This window comes from Nicotiana sylvestris, chromosome 5 (genome assembly GCF_000393655.2).
Source record: "Nicotiana sylvestris chromosome 5, ASM39365v2, whole genome shotgun sequence".
In the NCBI taxonomy this organism is placed as follows: domain Eukaryota; kingdom Viridiplantae; phylum Streptophyta; class Magnoliopsida; order Solanales; family Solanaceae; genus Nicotiana; species Nicotiana sylvestris.
Genome location: NC_091061.1, coordinates 139,670,567 through 139,677,452, shown reverse-complemented (window position 1 = coordinate 139,677,452; position 6,886 = coordinate 139,670,567). Strand labels below are relative to the sequence as shown.

At 34.5% G+C, this 6,886-nt stretch overlaps 1 long non-coding RNA gene across 1 annotated transcript; it reads left to right on the top strand.

Moving 5' to 3' along the window:
- The first annotated feature begins 2,884 nt into the window (after window positions 1-2,884).
- On the top strand, window positions 2,885-6,676 carry LOC138891124 (uncharacterized). The gene is made up of 2 exons (XR_011407437.1): window positions 2,885-3,276; window positions 6,414-6,676. It is a non-coding gene; the product is annotated as an uncharacterized lncRNA (long non-coding RNA).
- Window positions 6,677-6,886: the final 210 nt, after the last annotated feature.

The following is a 6,886-nucleotide window of genomic DNA, read 5'->3' as shown; positions in this document are numbered from 1 at the left end:
TTTTTTTAATCTGATGAATACTTGGCCAATTTTAAAAATGTCCCGACCCTACGGAACCCAAAAACCATCAATAGAAGTTAAAGAAATTTTATTAGTAATTGACAATCTTTTCATGATGTGTAAACAATGTAACTATGCAAAGTCAAGTACAAATTTGTGAAGGATTTTCATGCGAATAATCTTTTGATGTGTTGTCTGAGGATATTCAGAGGGAAGTATTTTATTTTTAAGATTATAGAAAGGTCCATATTCCTAATGCTACTGGTTCATGAAAAACCGAAAAATCGAACTAAATTGTAAAAAATAACTAATATTGTCTTGATTTGATTTGGTTTTGATTTTTAATTTTAGAAAATGATAATTTTTGGTTTGTTTATGGTTTTACCCAAAAAAAATAACAAAAAAATCAAATGAAATTAACTATATAATTACCCATTTAAAATGTTTTATATATGTGTGTGTGTATAATTTTTCATAAAATTTTATAGTTTTTACGGCAACGGGCCAAATATATTCCTTTACTTTCAAAAATTATTTAAATTTATCTTCCGTTATACTATTGGGATATTTATAAGATATGGTGCCTCGTAGTGAATCTTGTTGTGAATCATATGTTAGAACGACTTGATTACTTGAGTTGTCACTGGTTTTCCCTAATTGATTTCATTCATATTGTTCCGATTGCTTTCCCATTTTATAACCTATTTATTTCTTGTTTCCATTTGTTGTTTCCACTATTTCGTTGTTAGCTTTATATTGATGTTCTTTCCACTATTAGCTTTAAATTTATATGCTTATACAGGTTATTGTCTAGGGGTTGTCTTGACTCACCTCGTCACTAATCCACCGGGTTTAGTCTTGATACTTACTGGGTACTACTAAGGTGTACTCATGTTAAGCTTCTATACATTTTTGTGCAAATCCAGGTACTTCGGATCGTGTGGATTTTGAGAGTGATGCTTATGCGGTTGGAGACTTCAAAGTATTTTTGCTTGATGTTCGCATGCCTCGGAGTTACCCTCTGGCCTCTAATATCATTGTTCCTACTGTTTACATTCAATTCAAAACAAAATTGTATTTAGAGATTCTAGGGTATTTCAGTAGAGTTTATGACTTTGTACTATCAGTTTTGGGGATTGTATAACTATTGATCGGTTTTAGTTATGTTATCTCATTTATAAGTTTAATTTTATATATTTCTGTTAGATCTTTTTATGTGTTAGGCTTACCTAATTTTAGAAATTAAGTGCAATCATGATTCTTAAGGTAGAATTTTGGGGTCAGTGACAACATTTTTCCTTTTTCCTATTTTCGGCTCATGCCTAGTGTCTTGGCATGTTAAATTTGAATTTTGTAATTTCCTTTTAACATTTTATGCTTCTAATTTTGTCAAGTTAATGTAGGAGACCAGAGTATTGAAACTAGTATTCATCTCCCTACGTGAGTTTTTTGTCCTATTTTATGTTGTTATTTTCCGAACTAATTTGTTTTAGAGGGTGAAAGTTTGTGCAATTGTTGCTATGTAAATATTGTAAATACTTCTTGTTATGTGACAAGATATCTCATTTTGCTCAGTTGCATATAAAATATCGCACCAGTGAACTAAAAAATTTATGTCCGCAAAGTAAGACGGATAATTTATCTACGACAGCATTTGTTTCTCTGTGCATGCTTGACTTTAGTGGAGTCAGTTATAAGCAATAACATTACAATTGTTAAACTAACACGTAACTGTTTAATATTGCTACGTAAATACGTATTTGCTTATTTTCAACATCAGTATTTTTAAGAAAACAGGTAATTAACTGGTAGTTTATAATAAAATGAAAGAATTACAAGAAAATACACATGACTTCACCCCATAATAAAAAATTGTCCATGTTTTTAAGTTTTACCCGACCTAGTCTATATTGTACATATTTTGAGAGCACTAGCAAGTTCAAAATATGTGTTCTTACAACCATTGCTTCTAAAAGTTATGGAGTTTGTAGACATGTAATTTTTTACCCTCCCCGAGATTTTACCTTTTTTAGCGTTTAAATATTTAATTTAGGTCTAATATCACTATTTTAACTAGTTTTGACTCTTTTACTTTATTTTATCACAAAAAAATTACAAAAAATAGTTTCATTTTTCTCTATTTAATTAAGGTATTAGGTATTTTTAGGAAAATATTATTTTAACCCATTTTTATTTTAATATAATCCCGAAAATACCAAAATAGTTTCATGTTATGATATGGTTTATTTTAATTAATTGGAATTAATTTTGCATTCAATAGCATATTTTTAAAATATTTTTAGAAGGAAAAGGTTTAAGTTTTATTTATTTATGGATTTAAAGAGTTGAAACCCCAATTTGTAGGCCCAATTCCGGCTCCCCCTTGGCCCACTTAATCCCCAAAGACCCACACCTCTTCACACTTCTCACCAACCCAGCAGCCCATGATCCACGCCAACCGGACCGGACCCGCTCCATTTTCCCCTCTAATCTTGGTCATCCATTCACTTTGATCCAACAACCCTTATTCCTCCCCACCATAATATAAAAACCAAATATTTCTCTAACCCTAAACCTAAAACACCCCTAGCCAAACGACGCCCCCTCCATCTCCCACCTGTGTTGCCGCTACAACACTCCCAGATCCACCGAAAAATCCCTTCCACGTCATCATTGGTCCCCTATGGTCCCCCTTTCCCTTTGTTTCATCTTCCACGTAGCAAAATTCCAACGAATCTCATCATTATTGACGTGTTTTCTTGCTCTCTAAGTTGGAATCGAATAAATAGAGGCCGTAGATTGAATCACTGTCAATCTAGACCCTCCATTTGTTCGATTTCTAACAATAAAAGAGAGAAATCAGAGAAAAATCGGGGGTCTTCGAAAAAAATCGAAATTGGGAGAAGAGGGTTCTAGTGTTCTTGAGGATTCTTCTCATTTTCCATTTTTCGTTAAAAAGAGTAATACAATCAAAAGTAATTGGAATATTTTGGTTAGAGTTCTGTTTTTCCATTTCAAAAATCAGAAAACAAAAAAAATATATTTAGTTGAGTTGTTCTTTTATTTTCGGCTTTCTTCCTCCAATTTTGGATTCCACTTTTTCGATTTTGCTGTTCAAATATGGAGATTGATTGAGCTGAAATCGTTCGCCATTTGAGTTTGCTTGAGGTTGGAGTCGTGTTTGTCATTTGAGTGCTGGTCCCGTCGTTCGATTTTGCTTGCTGTTTCTCGTCAGATTTTCTTTCGATTCGAGGAGTGTGTATTTCAGCTTAACAGGTTCACTTCTTTTTCTTTCTTTTGTTTCTGTTGTGAATCGTGTTTCTCTTTGGCGAGGATCAGTCAATTAGTTTGTTCTCGCTTAAATCTTTTCTGCTGCTTCTTCTAGTCAAAATGAGCTTGAAAGTGTGTGCTGGTTTGCAATTTTATATTGCTATGGTGTTGTATTCGTGTTGAACGTTTGAAGTTAATTCACGAAGAAAATAGCAGCTTGTTGGTGTAAGGTTTCTTTTCAGTTTGAACTCTAAAATGGGTGGAAGTTTTGTTGGTGTCCCAGGTTTTGAACTAAGATGGAATCATTCAAATAGCGTAAAAATCGATTTGTCACTGTTTGATCCATTAGCCTACATAAAAAAAAATCAGCATGTTTTAAGTTTTCTTTAGTCTGAGTCAGTGGCTCTAGTTCTTCTCATGAGTTTTTCCATAGTCCCTTGACTAGAGTAGTTCGTGAATTTCTTGTGAGTTCTACTACCCATTTGGACCCAATTTTAGAATTTTTTCTTAAAGATTATTTGGTCGGCTAATTCATCTGTTTTGAAGCATTTAGTTCTAAATTTTCTTTGTATCCTAATCTCATCTTTTGCAAGTCTCATACAGTAACAATCTCTAGGAAAATGTCATAGTGATCTTTTTAAGACCTCCACACCTTAAATGGCTCATGAACGTATAATGCACTTTGTCTCTTTCTTTCCCCATTATGTGTTAGATGGTTAAATATGTCTAGATATTTATTACTGTTTTAATTGAAAATTTCACAAAGGAATTGGAGTGGTAGAAGTAAGAAGATGTTTGAACAGCACTTTCCGATGAGTTGGATTCACATTTCTTATTTTGCTGTTATTCTAGTTCTCTTAACTCTATCTCCTTAAATGATTTGGATCTTTGCCTGCTAGACATTCTTCGGCTGATTAAATGTTTGGATAGGGAATTGTTATTTTTTTGAATGATTGTTAGATCGTAGGAGTTGGAGTGTCCTGCCTACCAGATAATTAATATTTTCTCACGTCCTTTAGGAATCGGATTTAGCCAAATGCTTGAAATAAGAAGTTAAAGGAAAATGAGCGTGATTTAGATTTTGCTTTTACTTAGTTTTCTTTATTTATTTTGCTATATTGACCGCTAGTAGCATGTTTAGGCCGATAAAATTTGGGTAGGCAAGCCTTAGGATTTTGGTAGTTTTGAGGCGAGAAGTCGTTCCCTTAGTTAAATTTATCTGGAGAATGCCCCAAAAGATTTGTATTTATTTTATCCGGGGTATGCCCCGAGATATTTGTATTTGGAGGTTGAGAGCAAAACTCGTAGTACTTTTATTCTTGGTTTATCTTATTAGGCGGGGACGACCTCGAGCCTCTTTTTGATTGTCTATTTTCTCTTTGTGTGTTTTTACCTCAATTAGAATATCTTTTAAAGCCAACTAGATCGAGTATGCAACCGTACTAGTTACGGGACTTGGGGAGTGTCTAACACTTTCTCCTCGAGTCAAATGAACCCCCTTTCCCGAATCTCTAGTGCAGACTTAGTTTTTGGAGTCCAAAGTATTTTAAAAGGAAAAATTATTTTTAAAAACGATGACCTGGCACACCAAAACCAATGTCAGGTGGCGACTCTGAAAAATCCTTTTGAACACAATTTTTTTGTCACTTTTCAAATTTGAAAACCCTTTTGATCTTTACAATCTCTTTTATATATTTTAAGAGGGTTAGTGAGGTGAAAGAAAGGGGTGTGACATCTCTGGCGACTCTGCTGGGGAGTTGCAGGTTCGAGCTAGTACTTGAACTTGTTGGCTTTTTAGGATGTTCGGTTGAGATTTTTATGTGTTTTGTTTGCTTTATTTGATTTTTATTTTTGTTTATGTCGTTTTATTATTTGCTAGTTGCTTATATGTTTACAATTTTTCTTTTATGTGTTACTGCTTTATAAATTGTCATCATTTGCATAACCCCGGGTCTTCTTTCTACAACAAGTCTTCCGGAGTACATTTGAGCGTACACGGCCTTTTTGAGTCACCCGTGTCTTTAGGGGGGTGGCGTGGGAGCGTGGAGTGGGCGGATAGCTAGAGCAGTCGTCATCGACCACGTGCCGCCCCGAATTGCCTTGTCTAGTGAACCCCAACAGTAGGTCAGCCTATAGGTCATGCTTATGTGCATCATATCATTTAAACCTAGCAGGGTTCGGTCTTAGGCACCGTGTCCCGTTGTAGGAGGCCTATCCAAATTATGTCAAAATGGGCTTATGGTCCAAAAAGACATTTAATCATCCCTATGTGCTACATGCTGCATCTCTTTAGGGGTGAAATTGTCATCTGGCGGACCAAGGATATTTGAGGGTGAAATATAAAATGAAGCAAGTAGGGCCTAGTTATATTTTTCTTTCACAACTTTTTCAAGAAAAGACGAAAAAAATTGAAAATGAAAAATCCAAAAAGATTTTGCACTTTCCCATCATTTTCCAAAAATTCCAAAAACTAGAGAAAAAGAAAATCCAAATATGTTTTTGCATTTTTCATCATTTTTCAAAAAGACAAAAATATAGTTTTTCCAAATTAGTTGCATTTTTTTAAAAGCTTTCTCCCATGTCCAATCTTCCCGAAATACACGAACCTGATTCTCGTCTTTCAGGGTGGGATACGTAGGCAACCCACTTAGGGTCCGGTCTTCCTAGTGAGTCTTAGGTTCTTGGCTTCGCGGGGTCTTAGCCAAACCTTGCATGTCTAGCCACTTTTAGTCACATTGGTCATTCTTGCAAAATGGGGTATTTTCGCAAAAGTGGTTCAATTACCCATGTCTTAGGATCTTAAGTCCACAGCTAGGTGTCATATTACTTTAAGGTCCGTCCTTATTGAGTTTGCATCTTTAGCAACTTCTGTCCATATCGGTCGTTTCTGCAAAATGGGGTATTTTCGCAAATTAATTTTGGGCCATGATATTGGGAGTTTAAATCCATAAAATCCCTAGTGAGCATTTTCCATGTCTTTGAGGTCATCTTTGTTGAGTTTGCGCTAATAGCCACATTTTAGCTACGTAGGTCATTTTGCAAAATAGCCTTAATCATGCCTTGCATGTGTCCAATAGAAGGTGTCGTGGCTTCACATGTGTCTTGAGTCACTAACTCTATTTGATCTTATTTTTCCCATTCAGGTATGGATCAATTTGCTAGAGTTTGAGCATGACAAATACCCCAGGACCATTCTAGTCAAGACCATTGCATGCACGAGCTGCTTGAGGAAACTTTTTATTTTTAGTCTATTTTATGTTGTCTTTTAATTATTAGTCTTGTACAGTAGTATCGAGTCTGTCAGTCTAGTTAAGATTTTCGAGTCTTTTGTTATAGTACTTCATGTTTTGTATTTGAAAAACAAAAAAAAAAGTTATAAATGGAAAATTCAAAAAGATTTGTTTTAGTTTATTTTGTCCATTATTTTTCAGAACTACGCTTGATCTGATTCATGAGGGACATAATACGTAGGCAACCTACATAGGATTCGATCGAATCATTATTAAAAAAAAGAAGGAAAAAAAAAGAAAGGTTGTGGGATGTGAGAAATGAGAGGAAAGAAAAGAGTATTTATCAGAAAGAAGAAAGAGGAAGAAAAATGAGCAAGCCAAGAAGT